A 17,401-nucleotide genomic window follows, 5' to 3' on the forward strand; every position below is an offset into this window, starting at 1 on the left:
ATTCACTGATGAAGCACTAACAACCACCTCTGGCAATCTATTCACCACCTTCCAAGAAGAAAAATCTAGCTCAAACAACCTTGTTAACTGCACTGTTACACAACCTCCACCAGAAATCTCTCCGACAATGTACTGAAAAGTCAGTGTCTATTCTATAAAACCTTTAATAACTTACATGCTTCTATCATATCTAATATCTTTATGCCTTCAACTAGTTTTTGAACTTCAATCTACTCTCATAGGGAGCATAAATCTGTAACAAATTTGTGAACTCTCTTCTACTTTATCACCAAGGAATTCAAGCAACTAGATCTATGCACAGTAGTCAAGATGTGACTTTATAAAGGGAAACAATCTCCCCTGTGCCTGCTGGTCAGTGTATTCAACAATTTGATGAGCTGTTTTTGGCCACATTTGCAATATGCCTTCTAACAACTTCCTGTCGACAATTACCACCAATCCCTAGCTTCATCAACTTCCTGCAGTTCCGTGCCAATCAATATAGTACACAGCATGTGATCTCTTCCTCCCAAAGTGCTGCAACTTATATTTGGCCATATTAAACTGGCAGCCATTTACATTTGCCCATACTGCTAGCCTATTTCAGTCATCTACAGGATCTCTACATCACCTTCACTGACTATTGCTCTTCTCAGTTTTGCAACATTAACAAACTGGATATTTCAAATCAAATCATTTCCTATATCATCAATACAAACTAAACAACAGAAGATCAAGTACTGAGGTACACCACTAGTCACCTGCCTTCTCCTGGACTGTATCTCCATAAATCACTTTCTTGATATCTGTCCTTCAGTTTCGCTCTGATCCAAAATCACTAGACTCATATCCATTCCCTCTAATCCATACAACAGAGTTCCATGTGGAATCCTGCCAAATGCCTGTGCAAAGTCCAACAGTATCATTGAGCAGGCATTTCCTTTATCCAACTCCATTGTTACTTTATTATAAAAAAAAAAGTAAATTACTAAGGCAAGACCCATCCCCTTCACAAAACCAAGTTTCCCCATATAAATATATTCTTGATATGCTGATTTTCCTACTTCTACCTTCAAGCTCCTTTATGCAGTGGAACTATTTCAACCACTTTCCATCTACTGGAACCTTCCAGAACTGAGGCTTAAATTAAACAGCATGGTCAGAGGAGATTTTAATCTTCTCTGATTATCTCAGTATGTTTAGTAAATCACTGTAATTTGCAAAATATCACATTTGTGATGAATGGGGAAACTGATTCGTTAAAAAGAAAATGAAAAATAACTAACACTGTAGGTTGACGAATAGCCAAGCAGATGTTTATGCAATGAGTGAAAACTGCAACAGACAGATACAAAAATAACTAACATCATTAAACTAACCAGCTATCTTTTATATTAATAATAATTCCACTAACGATAATTTTTGTAGTTTTTCAAAATATGAAAAAAATAATGCAATTAAGCAACAGTTTTTAAAATTTATTTTGAAAATTATCTTAGAAAGATAAAGCAGGAAGTCTAATTACATAAGTTCACTTTACTATGAATCCCAATTAGGAACATGCGTCTAACGATAATAAAAAAATATGTATTATCTTCGGAAGTTAATTCCAGCAAACCATGAAAAGATATAAGATGTATTTTTCAATAAAATCTTAAGAACTGTTTGTATGGTTTAAATATATAACCTTAATTATTCATAATGAAAACTGTATTGGCAACAAATTATTCAACTCCTTACGTATGCCAGTATAATGAAACATTTTGACGTTTCATTATACTGACAAAATACACCAAACTCCCATGAAATCAGTTCGTAATTTTAAAAGCTTAGACTAGTTAGCAAAACCTGAATCGGATACTAATCATGACGTTTAAATCGCATAACTCCTTATATATGGTAAATGATAAACAATGATTACATATTAAAACGGATGTTTTTAATTGCTAAAAATTTTAAATGGTCATTCTGCGTTAAACCTTATCAAATACAATTATCAAAAACTAATTTTTGTTCATTTGTAATTTTAATGTTGTCATTTACTCAAGGCTCTGCATGTTATATAATTCATGAAATTCACTTAAACCATTTTCAATGCACTATAATAAATATAAGCCACTGTCTCTTCTAGATTGGAAAATATATCCAACTACATTCAGTGAAATTCGTAATAGTAAATAATATGGAGACAAAGCCTAAATGATAAGGACAAAAGTTACCCCCCTCCCATTTCATATACATACACGCATATATTACATACTTAAACTGATAGATTACTTTTAGTAACCACTAAATTAATTACTTTGGTTCAATTTATGAACTAGCTTAATTTTATCAATTTTCGTAGGCCAACCAGAATACTGTGCGAAAGCTATCTGCGGAGTTTATTAACTATATAGTTATGAAAAGAAAATATTGCGTTAGAATTTCAGCATTACAAATTTTATTGATAACCAAGAAGCAAATACAGCTACTTGTCAACCTAAATGACAAGTATCTTAGAAAACTTAAAAGTCAGGATATTAAGCCTACAAAAGGCAGGTGGTAAGAAAGACGTTAGTAGCGCCGTTTGAGGAATATGCGTTAGGCTTACGAACAAAGATTCTTATTTCATATTGACATAAGACACCCTATTAGTTTCAAAACCTGCACACTCCATACGATAGCACTTTCTTCGATGTGCTTCCAGAATGGTTATTGATACATTATACGATAACTGAATCAACAATTACTCTGAAGACGATTTAACTCACTAGGCCTCGTTGGGATTTTCAGTGTTGTGGATTGCGCTCATGTAGACTCACATATTAAACACTTAAAAATATACATATTCCGCACGACAAATAAACCTGTTACTCAAACCCCTCCAAAAATTAGGTAGCAATTACCAGAGATATTCCATTATTTTCATGAACGTTCCTATTCAATCCTTTGTTTAGGTTCGTTGGACCCTGCGTAGGTAGCATACAGCAACTCGCACAGCTGCTTTCTTCACAGGCAAAACACAAACACTGGATGCCTAGCGACTGCGCAGCTGGCTGCTCTGGAAACCCCTCCGTACAATTTAGCCAATACCGTTTCGGCTTACACTTCCCAGGACAGTTTTCAAGGACATTGGCCTCGCAACAGCTGGATCATGGCCAAACAAAGAACCATGTGATGGGTTTGCCTTCGCAGTGGGTAAACTAGGATTGTATGATGATAATAAAACAATATTTTGAGTGTCGTCTATTTGTTACTATCTACGGCTCTCCATCTTTCTCTCCCTTCGTTACACGCGTATTTGTTTACAAGCGAAATAATTTTATTATTATTATCATTGTGATTAAAATATTTTATTTATTTATTTTTTAACTCTAAGAAGGTAGAGAAATGTAAAATACATAAAACATACATACATGTGACATTCCCTTATAAAATTCCTTCAAGGTAAATCGATCGCTTCCATAGAAGCATATTGCAGGAAATTTTTTCCACCTAAACTGAAGCAACAAAGGACACTGCGCGCGAAGGGAAAAAAAAAAACATTATCTGATGCTCTAAGTGTTGGAATCCTATTTTGGATGCTTTTTAATTCGTTTGTCAAAAATCGCAGTCAATAAAAAAAACAAACAAATAATTCCTCTAATGCCATTGTATTCCCAAAAGGGAGAAATATCTTAGTCTTAATGTTTAGAAATGTAATTTGGAAAAAAAAAAAAAAAGCTGTTTTTTCTGCTTGTGGAATGAGAAATTCAAAATATCAAAGATAATAGTTGAGATTTTTCAGTAAACCTCTGCTGTCGGTAGTGTTTTACTAGTATGAGACGGTAACTTGCTCTCATACCTTCTCTCTCCCTTCCCCGAAGACATGCTCCTCACAGCAGCGAAGAGAATCCAACTGTAGTCTTTTCCAACAAAAGGGCGCATATTATGTCACCATCCAAATAAGCTCGAGATTTAGGTTAGAAAGTAGGCATTTTTTTTAAATGTGAGTCGCACCCACAAAAGATTGTAAAACTATAGTACATTAGTTCCTTAGATTGGTTATTGAACTTTTACTACTTTTATTAACTTTATTTTAAAAATAATAATAATAATAAATTCTCTGACCAAACTTTGAATATGAACAGACAGCCATCTCCATCCTTAGCGATCGCAGATAGCCGTCGTAGCTTATCAGTGATTTTAATAGGCATCCGGAGAGTACGGCTGACAACTATCGCCATCTGTTGGTTCCTAATATCAACAAGATATGATATTGTTTGAAATGGTGTAGTTCGACGGTCGATTTTCTTGAGTTTCGGGATTAAAACCCAAGTTTCCAGAAGGGAAAAAATCCTGATTTCGTGTGTGCCAGAGATTGACTAACCTAGGTTTTCCTAGGAAAACCTAGTAAAAAAATAGAGGATCTTTCTATGTCTAACCTAGAGCTATGAATGTAAATGCCATTCCGAAAGACTAATAGAAGTTCTATTCTAGTTGCTCACTAGAAGAACTTTTTTCATCCGGTTCACATGTTAGTTGATATTTGGTAGAGATAAGTAGGTTTTTTTCCTGCCAGAAACTCGGATTTTAACCGCTGGTACTCATGAAAATCGACCTTCAAACTCACACTATTTCAAACAGTAATATATAGTGTTAGGGACCACAAGATGGTGGCAGTTGCCTGCAGCACAATACCCAGGGTAAAAAACTTTCTATATATATATATAGTTGACCCTTGAAGATGTACTGCACGCGTCCAATTATACGCGAATTTTTTTCGATAAATATATTGGATTTTTTTTTTTCGAGATTTGCGACAATTTGAAAAAACTCGAACCACGTAGCCTAGAAATATCGAAAAAATTAAGAAAAAGTTAGGCATGTCATGAATGTATAAAATATATGTAGATATTCGCAGTCGAGAGAAATGCGAACAAAAGTAAAGATGCAGTATTAAATCATAACTGCATAAAATTACCTGTTATTAATTAATTAGTTATAATTAATTAATTAATGTGCATAAAAATATAACGATTCATTCATTACCGTATAGGCTAGGCTACAGTGAAGCAATCGTATCGATTACACTAGGCTACCATAAAGCAATCATACTGATGCTTCTTCGTTATACCTGAAAATAAATATGAATTTCTTTTCACGTTATCTTTTCGTTTTTGATGTCTAGTGTTAGTAATCCGTATAACATCTATAGTGTTTTGCATCATATAAGACAATTTTTGATGTAGGTACTAACAGACAGACGATTCATCTCGTAAACAGACGACGTAAACTTACGGTATCGATGAATATAGTACAATACTATAAATATATTTTCTCTTCCTTATGATTTTCTTAATGACATTTTGTTTTCTCTAGCCTACTTTATTGTAAGAATACAGGATATAATATACAAAATATGTGTTAATCGACTGCTTATGTTATCGGTAAGGCTTCTGGTCAAAAGTAGGCTATTAGTAGTAAGTTTTGGGGGGAGTTAAAAGTTATACGGATTTTCGGCTGCACGAGTAGGGGGATCGGCACTTCAAACCCCCGCGTCGTTCAAGGGTCAACTGTATATATATATATATATATATATATATATATATATATATATATATATATATATATATATATATATATATATATATGTAGAAGGTAAAACCAGGTTTAAAATTGCTTGGTATTTTTAACATATATATATATATATATATATATATATATATATAATTTGGAACACCCTACTCTAGAGACCACAACAGAATCTTTCCAGGCATTGAATAAACTGACAGTGGTCTTACACCATGTCATGAAAATCATCTCCCATATAAGGACAAGGTGTAAGACCGCTGTCAGTTTATTCGATGCCTGAATAGATTCGGTTGTGTGTGATTTGGTCCCACAGCATGTAGGCTGAATATGTTAACCACTCGGCCAACCAGGCAGGTAGTTTACCTGTATTTAGATGAATACATGAAGAAAACCAGATTTTTCATAGAAACGTAATTACAAATAAATAAATAAAATAAAACCTATATCTCCTTTTATTCCCCACGGAAAGTTGGTGTCACTATTAGCCCTAACTAACATTTTAGAAATCAGTAGGCAGCTGGATTCACTCTTGGTTGTCATAATTATTGTGTTCATACCTACCGACGATTTCAACGCATCGGGGTGAGAGTGTCGCAGATGTTTACTCCATCATATCGTATTCCTAAACCATAACCGTAAAATTATTGTAGATATGTACACTGAAAAGGTGTGGATGCTGAGGTCGATTTTGCTTAGTTGCAAAGTTAAAAATAAAAAAGAAGTAATTTTCAAAAAAAAAAAATCAGATAACGCCTTTTTATTCCCGTATATATAAGGAGTAGGCGAGGCCGTTTTCAGCCCTATCTAACTTTTTGGAGACTGAGTGAGCAGTTCAAACTCCACTGGTACCCAATCAGAGGTAGCTGTCCCCCAAGGCTATCACTAATTAATAGGCACGGAGTGAAGAGTGACGGCTCAACAAGTGCCGCCGTCTCGTGGTCCCTAACCCTAACACTCGTATTTAATGTCTGAAATAATGTGGGTTCTACGGTCGATTTTCTTGAGTTTACGGGACGAAAAACCCGAGTTTCCGGGAGAAAAAACCCGCTTGCCCTTGTCAGCTAATTCAGGAATGGTCTAGAAAAATACCTATAAAATGTTTTGGTCGCGTACTCATATCAATCCCATAATGATCTTTCGTGTGGTACATTATAAACTGATAAGTTTTCACACGTTTACGTGTGCAGGCGCTGGAAATATAATCAAAATATCGGAATCTAAATTTGTGAAGTTAAATAAATAAAATGAAAAAACAGAATTTATTCCTTCAGACTTCGAAGTCAGAATCAATAAATTCACTTTCTAATTTCTTCAAGCCATGTGTTTCCATGTTTCCTCAAAAATATAAGTCTCCAAAGTGCACAATTTAAAATTAAATAAATAAGTAATTAATTAAAAACCTGCACATTTCAAAGACAGCTGTTTACCTACAATCGTCATGGTGATAGGTTGACATCGAGAGAATTTATGATAATTATTATTCTTATATTTCAGTGTCACGTACCAAAAACCTTCTTAGACACTCTTGGTCCTATATAGAAGAGGACATTCTGATTAACTGATGACAACTCTCACTGTCTCTGATCAGCTCACTTCAACAGCTTTCTCTCAGATGCTCTGCTAATGTATTGTGCATTTTCTATGGGAGATTCTCCATACTTTTTTGGGGGAGGGGGGGCATGGTCCAGTGAACTGGTTTTCATTATTTCCTCACTTTCTTTTAGTTGTGTACAAACATGAACAACCAGCGTTAGCCTTTTGGCCGAGTTGATAGCATCTGTGCTCTCTAACCTATGAGTCGTGGATTAGAATCCCTCGGATATAAATGGCTGTGAATGTTTTCAGATGAGAGATGAATTTCATCATCCCATGTGAGTTTATTGAAATCCTGAAGAGGCTTAAAAAGAAGTACCATGCTTGGTTTCTAGAGTATATAATCCTTAACTCAGCTTTAGTCCTAATATTAGGTTTACAAATTTAGTGAGTAGGATTCACATAAAAATGAGAGAAAAAACAAAAACAGCTTGTTCATATCGATTTCCAGGCGAGCATCAAAATCATCCTTATTTTTCCTTCTGTTTACCTGTGTCCTCTAGAATAGTCTTCCTTATATAGTGTTCCCCAAGGAACAGTTGAGGATTATGCCAGCTGGGGATTATGTCAGGGGCCCCTGACAGTAAAATTTACAAGGTCCCTAAAAAGAGGTTTATATATGTATATGCTACAGAGAGAACTAGGGCTTCACTATAACAAAAAAAATTAGAACGCACATAATATGTGATTTAATATTTTTGTTTCAAAACATTGAAATAAATTTTTCTTTATAATAACATCAGAACTTGAAATCCCTGGCGCGGCCACAAGGTCCAATACCCGCTTGGGTCACCTCTGTCAAGGAATATCGTTAAAATATCAAGTGGTTCTTTATTTTTAACCTTGCCCAAATGGCGCCACAATTGTGCTATATCTCCAAAAACTTGGATTTTTCATTCTGTGAAACATGCAAACCAGCCAGAAGAACACACGCAATTCATAGACATAAGAAAAATCCAATAAAAAAAACAAAAATTGTGCTACAAATTCTGATGCATGGCATCTTACAAATAGAGGAACTAATAAATAAATTTAATGGCTTGTTTCTCGAAAGGGAGTAAGTGGTGCTTTTGTAGTCCCTGAGGTGATAGGGTTTGCGTCCATAGCACTAGGTCGCAAAAAGAAAGCCTCTTTCTATACTTTTTACCGACCGGTTCTCGAGTTAGTCGATCTCTGGTATTGCAAATAGGGTTTCCCGTTCCAGAAACTCGGTTTTCAATCCCGCATCTCAAGAAAGTTGAGAACTAACAATACAAACGATAACACAAGGGTTAGGATTTAGAACCAAGAGATGGTGGTAGTCATTTCCCGTAATCTCTTTCTCCTGAAAGCCTTTCATTTACTGATAGCTCAGGTTCGCTGTCAGTAAACGCTTGAAGGGTGGAGCTCACAACCTTCTAATCTTCAAAATATTAGTTAGAGCGAAAGGAGCTCAGTCTACTACCTATGGGGAATAAGATACGTTTGAGGATTTATTTTATATTATTCAAAACGATTTGGAAGTGCCGCTTTTACATCTTTATAAAATACTACAGTAAACCCCCCCTCCACACACACACACACACTACTTCAGGGCTATATAATTAGAACAGAATATTGACTAATACTGCAAAGTACGTGGGTATTACATTCGAGGCTGAGAACATAAATGGCAACACTATCATCAAGATTTTTTTTCTAAGTTGGTACATCTGTCATAAGCATCCATGTGAAATTGCAAGTCATTCTATCAAGTACTGAAAAATAACGCCAAAAGAAATTCACTCGAAGTTCATAAAAGTTTATGGGCACTATTAATATAATTAACGGCTATTTTAGCCTGTTTTTGTTTAGGAGTGTCCCTTATATTTAATACATTGGCTAACATAACTCAAAAGGGGTATATATATATATATAATTTAGGACATTACGGGCGAGTGTAGAAGGCAATTATGGCAGAATAAAAAATGTTGAAAAATTATGTACATACCTTGATTTTGGTTTAAAGATGCCTTTTAAATCCAAGCTCTTGTGGAAAGGGGGGGGAAAGAGAGGGAAAGAACATGGGGATGTACTTGGGGCACGGGAAATAAGTTTGGGAACCCGGGTTACTATTAATAATATATATATAAATATATATATATATTATTTTGTTGTGGGGAGAGGGGCGGGGAAGGAAGGGGAAGGGTATCCTTATGTGGAAACTGGGGCAAGGGTTTACGGGGTGTGGACCGTTTCGGTCATCGTCTGACCATCGTCGGAACTTTGTGGGAATGACTGTAGGGCTATGTCAAGACTGCCTATATCAAGGTGGCAGCCTTGACATAGCCCTACAGTCATTCCCACAAAGTTCCGACGATGGTCAGACGATGACCGAAACGGTCCACACCCCGTAAACCCTTGCCCCAGTTTCCACATAAGGATACCCTTCCCCTTCCTTCCCCGCCCCTCTCCCCACAACAAAATAATATATATATATATTTATATATATATTATTAATAGTAACCCGGGTTCCCAAACTTATTTCCCGTGCCCCAAGTACATCCCCATGTTCTTTCCCTCTCTTCCCCCCCCCCTCCACAAGAGCTTGGATTTAGAAGGCATCTTTAAACCAAAATCAAGGTATGTACATAATTTTTCAACATTTTTTATTCTGCCATAATTGCCTTCTACACTCGCCCGTAATGTCCTAAATTATATATATATATATACCCCTTTTGAGTTATGTTAGCCAATGTATTAAATATAAGGGACACTCCTAAACAAAAACAGGCTAAAATAGCCGTTAATTATATTAATAGTGTTTTAGAGGAGTAGCATGAGAATTTCCCAGAAATTATACTTAGTTTATGGGCACTCTTCTCCTTTTTCGACAATTAAGAAACTGGCTGCCGAGTTTAAACGCGGCCGTACCAGCCTTGAAGATGATCCACGTGAAGGACGTCCAAAAAGTGTAGCAACACCAGAAATCATTGATCAGTGCACGATAATGGTATTGGATGACCGGCGAATCGAATTGCATGAAATTGCTGAGACTATAGGCATTTCAAAAGAACGTGTAGGATATATTTTGCATGAAGAATTGCAAATGAAAATGCTTTGCGCAAGATGGGTGCCGCGCTGATTAAAATGCACTAGCATGAAAATCTCTGAACAATGTTTGGAGCGTTTTAACAAGAATAAAACTGATTTTGTGCGTCGATTTATTACTATGGATGAGACTTGGATTCACCATTACACACCAGAATCCAAACAGGTCAAAACAGTGGACAGAAGCCGGTTGTTCAGCCAAAGAAGACAAAGGCATGGCACCGATGTTTTGTTTATTAATTATCTTGAAAAGGGTAAAACAATAACCGGAGAATATTATTCCGATCTTTTAACCAGACTAGACGAAAAATTCATGAGAAAAAGAAAACACCCGGTTTGCAGAAGAAAAAATCATCTTTCATCAGGACAATGCACCTGCCCACAAGGCTATTTTGGCAATGGGAAAATTAAGGGATCTGCACTATGAATTGTTGGAGCATCCACCCTATTCCCCAGATTTGGCTCCCTCTGACTTCTATCTCTTCCCGACACTAAAATTCTTCCTCGCTGGTCAGCGTTTTTCTTCGAATCAACGGGTGATTGCAGCTGGAGAGGAGTATTTTGCAGATCTTACTGAGAACTACTACAGGGACGGGATAATGGCGCTAGAATAAATGTATTAGTCTTAATGGAGATTATGTTGAAAAATAAAAATAATTCTGAAATTATAAATCGTTTTTTCATTGTTAGGCAGAGAACTTTTCAGACCATCCACGTACTTCCTAATACTCACTGATTCTGTCTAGTCACCCTAGTGACTGAACAATAATATGATTATATATATATATTACATAAAGTAGTTTAATTTGTGTATTATTATTATTGTTTTTTTTTCAGCAACCCCATTCAAAAAATCGAAAAGCCGGAAACTATGCTCATTGTCATTTTAGTGGGTTGGGGAGGGCACATCTAGAACCTTGCTCTAAACGCTGAACATAACTTTTTCATTCCATTTCAACACTACTTTCAGGATGCTGGTGTAGTTATGCCTGCGTACCAAGTGGAGAGAATTTCTGTTTCAAAAAAACACACAATGTGGGTTAATACTGCATTGACATGGATCTTGCAAAAGACTCTACGTGAGGGATCATTATAATTACCTAGTGTAAGACCATAAGTCTGATTACTGAAGGCTTGAAAGTGGCTTGAAAAATCGCCATTTGGTCTCTATAGTGCAGAATGCAATTTTTCGTAGGCAGGATAATTATATCATCAAGTTCATGATATATATATATCCTGAAAGGTGCGAAGGATAATATGATGAGTTCATGTTATGATTAATAATTTCCTGTAGATAATTTTCACTACAATTAGTCTGTTATCTGAAAGGACTCCAATATTTTCAAATTTTACATATCAGCCTTCTAAGACATTTTTAGCTGATTAATCCATCTGGATCTGGATCTTCTTCATAGCTTTTTTCCCCTGATATCCTTGGAGTAAACATTCGTTTTTCTAACCTTCCCTCTCTAGCACTGTTTATTATTATTTTTTTTCAATTAAATTTATTAATTAATTAATATTAATAAATGAATATTAAATTTGATTAAATTTAATTATCAATTAAAATTGATATACTAAGTCAGTACAACGTAAACTGTACCATTAACTCCCCAACAAGAGAAGAAATACTTAACATTTCACTAACACAATCATGCATTGATCATATCAACATACAGGCTCCCATCCATACATATACATCATCAGTAATTAACGTCAAAATTGCTGATCACTACTTTGTTCAACTTGGCTTTATTACGTTACCAATCCCCCCCCCTCCCCTCCACCACCACAGAAGTCGACAAAACTCGATCATATTAAAAAGCATTGTCGACAACCTTGTAAAAAATACAGACTGAAATTGCCTACTTAAACCAGACTACAGAACTATTTACAGAAGTATAATATAATCTCACAAAACCAATACGATTTTCAGAAAACAAAAAGCACCATCACTTTATTAGAAGACATCGCCGACGCAATAAACAAAGCTCTCGATAAAAACAAGTATGCTGTCCTTATACTGCTTGACTTAACCAAAGCATTTGATACACTTGATCATGACATACTACTCACCAAACTATACTCAATAGGTGTAAGAGGAACACTGCATACCTGGTTCAGGAACTAGCTCTCAAAACAGAACACAAAAGTAACAAAAATAGATACATGTTTCAGCCAGGGTATATAAATGAAACACAGTGTCCCTCAAGGCGCTGCCATATTATCACCCACTCTATTCAACATATACATTAATGATGTTCATAACTTGGTCATAAGAAGTCAAATATTTCAGTATGCAGGTGACACCGCACTATTAGCAATCCACGGACATCCACAATTCACACATACAAGGCTTTCTCCAAAGCACAACAAGACTTAAATGAAATCACAACATGCTTCTACCAAACCTCAATTGTAATTAACCGCACCAAAACACAGATGTTGATAATACACAACCCGGGAATGATGCGCCCCGCACCACTATCGATACACTGTCACACATACCGCTGCATTAACAACAAAAAAACCTGCCAATGTCCCGAAATCAAACCTGTAACACATGCAAAATACTTGGTCTCTACATAGATTGCCACCTTAAATGGACAAAACATATAGAATACCTACATACCAAACTCCGATTCATTGCAGCAAAACTCTTCCAAGTAAAAGACATTATTTCATTCAACATAAAAAAACTCCTATATCACGGTATCTGCGAATCCCTACTCAGATACCGTATTACAGTCTATGCAAACACATCAAACAGCCACCTAACAAAATTAGAAATATTACATAGGAAAATTGTGTCAACAGTGATTTGGACACCTTATACGCAACAACCAATATCCGACCAGCACATAGCGACACCCAGAATCCTGAGTATTAAAAACCTGAAACACTACATGACATTAATAAGGAATTACTTCAACATCACCTATCCAAACAACAGAGACACATATCGTATAACACGACCTACAACAACTCTCTACATCCCTACACCCTTCAACAACTCACACGGTTCTTTTGTGAGATCACATCAGATACCCACGCAACTCAACAACCTACCAAGAAATTTAAAACACATAGAGAACTACAGAACGTGAAAACACGAACTATGGAAAATATACCAAGAAAGTTAATACACCATCATCACTAATATACACATCACAAATCGCCAGCATCCAACGCCTATATCCCATACATAAACAGTAACAACAACATAAATTGGGAAGGCTAATCCCACTCTCTTCATAAAAGCTAACCCAAGCTTCGAAGTAGGTGGGATTAAATCGCTTCACTCATCTACACTTAATTATAAGGATTATGTAACAAAACAGTCAGTCAGGTGTATAACACTAATGAAGATACTGATATTTAAAAAAAATTAATAAATAAAAATTGTATCAAATATGTAAATAGGCTGTATAATAATAAGCTATGATATTGATATTGAAAAAAAAAAATGATGTACATTTATATTTAAAAAAAAATCACTGTACTCTACATTTTGTATTGAACAGAAAATATAATAGTATACTTTATTGTATATATGTAAATACTCTTTATGATGATAAATAAAATGTTATTACTTTTAAAAAATTATTATTATTATTTTATTCACATATTTGATACACAGTCAAAACAAAGCATCATATAAACAAAATTTGACTGGTGATAAAGAACAATTCAGATTCAACCCAAGAATCTATGAATAAAATATGGACTGTTCCAAATAATGATGTTTTTTGTAGGTCATATGGGGTCACTTCGTTGATGTTTAATTGCTGTAAATAGTTGGATAGCTTCTTTGAAGTTGCACCAAGTGCACCGATAACTATTGGGATGACTTTGGTGTGTTTAAGCCACAGCGGGCCAACTCCGGTTGCCAGATCTCGATATTTAGTAATTTATTCCAGTTCTTTGTTGTTGATGTTGTTATCACTGGGTACTGCGATATCAATAATCCAAACCTGTCGATGCTCGATAATTATGATGTCTGGTCTATTGTGTTCCAAATGCCGATCAGTTTGTATTCTAAAGACCCAGAGAATTTTTGTTGACAGTATTGGAAAACGATCTCTATTTTATGCTGCCACCAGTTATCAGAAGTAGGAAAGGAATATTTTTTGCGCATGCCAATGAATTATTTTGGCCACTTGATCATGGCGGTATTTATAGTCAGTTTGAGCTATTTTGCTGCAGGCACTGATTAGATGTTCTACAGTCTCATCTTTCTGATCGCATAATCTGCATTTGCTGTTATTATTGATGTTCAAAATTTTTGCTTTGATTGCATTAGTTTTATATGCCTGTTCTCGAGCTGCTAGAATAAATCCTTTTGTTTCTTTTTTAATGTATTCATATTATAGCCATTGCCACGTCTCGTTCACGTCAATTTTGTCCTCAGTATCTCAAAGAAATTGGCCATTCAAGGGTTTATTTTTCCATCGCACATATCGGATTTTGTTGTTCCTTTTTATAATCGGATTTGTTTGCTGTTGCTTTAGAAGGCCTTCTTGTGTAATTGCTTGAAGCATTGGCTCAGAGCTATTGTCGATGTAACTTCTTAAACTAATTTCTTCTTCTTCCACAGTCTATCTCACTTGCAGCAGACCCCGTCCACCTATTCTCCTCAGTAGGTACAACAGGTCAACATCACTTCGTGGATGTAATGCATGACGCATAGTCATTAGGTTTCTAGTTTTGCGGTCCAGTTTGTCCAGGTCTTCTTTTGTCCAATCTATTATGCCCGCTGTGTATCGGATCACTGGTATAGCTCAAGAATTCATTGCTCTTCTTCTTCTTCTTCTGCAGCTTTTCCCACTTAAGTAGGGTCGCTATTTATGGTGAGTCTCCTCCACACTTCCTGTCTTGGGCTGCAGCCACATCCAAGTTCTTCATCCTCAAGTCCTTCTCCACCATCTCTTCCATCTCTTCTTTGGCCGTCCGCGCTTCCTCTTCCCCTGCACATCCATCTGCATGACCTTTCTTCCCACATACACTTCCTCCCTCCTCATCACATGACCAAACTATCTCAACCTTGCCTCCTGTATCTTTGCTCCTAAGTTCGTAACTTTCACCGTTCCCCTTACATAGTCATTTCTCAGATGATCCTTTCATAGCACATCCACCTAAGCATTCTCATCTCCGCTACCTCCAACCTGCTAATGTTATTTTTCCTCAGGGTTTACAAAGCATACGTCATAGCTGGTCTCACTACTGTCCTGTGAATTTTGCCTTTTAGAATGATCGGCAACCCTTATCACATAGCACCCCAGCCATCTCTCTCCAGTTCCTCCATCCTACTTGTATCCTGCATCTTACTTCCTTCTCAGCCTCACTGTCCTCTTTCATTGTTAAACCTAAAGTCACTGACCTTCCTGGTGACATTTCCTTCCAGCTCCAGATCTCTCTTCTGGCCGCCGCTCACTGTGCAACACACTCTGTCTTACTTCTGCTTAGTCTCATACCTCTCTCTTCCAGTACTTTCCTCCAACTTTCCAGTTTGGCTGCCACTTCTTCTCTTGATTCTGCACACAGCACGATGTCATCTGCATACAACATAGTCCAAGGCGCGTCTTTTCTCACTTCCTCCGTCACCACCTCCATCACAATATTAAATAAGAACGGACTTAATGCAGACCCTTGATGCAAGCTAACTGTCACTGGAAAACTTTCTGTCACTCCCAGACAGGTTCGAACACTTGTCTTCACATTTCTGTACATCTCCTGCACCAACCTGACATATTTCTCCGTTACCTTCTTCTCCCTCAGACACCTCCAGACTTCTTGGCTTGGCACTCTATCATATGTTTTCTCCAGATCAATAAATTCCAGATGTAGCTCCCGTTGCTTCTCTCGAAACTTTTCCATCATCTGTCGTACCCCAAAGATAGCATCTGTGGCCTATCGACCAGGCATGAAGCGAAATTGCTCCTTTGCAATCTCAACCCCCTTCCTCAGTCTTCCATAAAGAACCCTTTCTAGGATTTTCATTGTGTGGGATATAAACTTTATTCCTCTGTAATTCTTACAGTCTTGTGCATCCCCTTTACCCTTGTAGATGGGGACAAAAGTACTTTTCCTCCATTCCTCGAGTATATTTTCCTGTTGGCAAACTTTCATGAACAGGTCCCACAGCAGGTCAATTCCCTCTTCCCCCAGAGCTTTCCATTCCTCCACTGGAATCCTGTCTGGGCCCACTGATTTTCCATTCTTCATCCTCTTCATGGCCTCCTTCACTTCCACTCTACTGATGTTCTACACTATCCCCTCAGAGGGCTGCCCATCTTCTCTGTGAGTCCTCGCATTTTCCTCATTCAAAAGTCCCTCAAAGTATATTCTCCATATGTTTCTTATGTCCACATTCCTCCATAATATTCTTCCTTTAGCGTCTTTGATCTGCCTCACATGTAAGATGTCATTTGAAGCCTTATTTCTACATTTTGCCAATCGATAAATTTTTCTCTGTCCTTCCTTTGTTTCTAATTGATCATAAAGGTCTTGATATGCCATGGCCTTCGCCTGTGCACCAACTATCATGACTTCTCGCTTTTTCTCTCTGTGTTCCTTTCTGTCCTCTTCCACTCTTGCCTCGTCCCATTTCTGCTTTGCCTTCCTCTTAGCCATCACTGCTTCTTGTACATCATTATTCCACCACCAACTCTCCTTCTGCTCTATAATCTATCCGGATGTGTCACCAAGCACCTCAATTGCACAACTTACAATTACTTTTGAATTATGTCTCCACCAGTCTTGTACACTTTCTAGTCCATCCGAAATCCTCTCTAACCCCTTCCCCTAAAACGGTTCCTTACACTCTCTTCTTTTAAGCGAAAATTCATTGCTCTAATTGTGTTTAATCCATTTAGTTTTGTTTTCAGAATTTTTCTAACTCTTTTGATCTATTCTGATGCTGCCTGTTGTTTAACTTTCGGGTGGAGAATATCATTGGCTTCTAATACTCCTAGGTATTTATAGTGTTTCAGCTGAAATTACTTTTATATATTTCTCTTGATCAAACTTAAAATTGCTAGCGTCATTAAATTTTCCTCGCTTAATAGATAGAATTGCGCATTTATCTAAACCAAATTCCATTTTGATGTCCTGACTGAAAACACGAACTGTGTTCAGTAAAGAGTCTATTTGCTGGGCCGATTTTCCATATAACTTCAAGTCA

General features: G+C 36.6%; 1 protein-coding gene across 3 annotated transcripts in view; it reads right to left on the reverse strand.

The window, feature by feature from the left end:
- The window catches only part of Ypel (Yippee-like), a 349,317-nt gene that overhangs the window by 283,706 nt on the left and 48,210 nt on the right, over positions 1 to 17,401 (reverse strand). For 2 of the 3 annotated variants that reach the window (XM_090392077.1, XM_090392076.1), the window contains exon 1: positions 2,889 to 3,079. The exons of the other annotated variant lie outside the window; for it this stretch is intronic. The gene's annotated coding sequence lies outside the window, so the exon portion shown is untranslated. Of the gene's footprint in view, positions 1 to 2,888; positions 3,080 to 17,401 lie in introns of those variants that run through there. 3 annotated transcript variants of the gene reach the window in all.

Source organism: Typopeltis vanoorti, chromosome 4 (genome assembly GCF_054136105.1).
Source record: "Typopeltis vanoorti isolate ZY-2024b chromosome 4, IOZ_Tvanoo_1.0, whole genome shotgun sequence".
Lineage (NCBI taxonomy): Eukaryota > Metazoa > Arthropoda > Arachnida > Uropygi > Thelyphonidae > Typopeltis > Typopeltis vanoorti.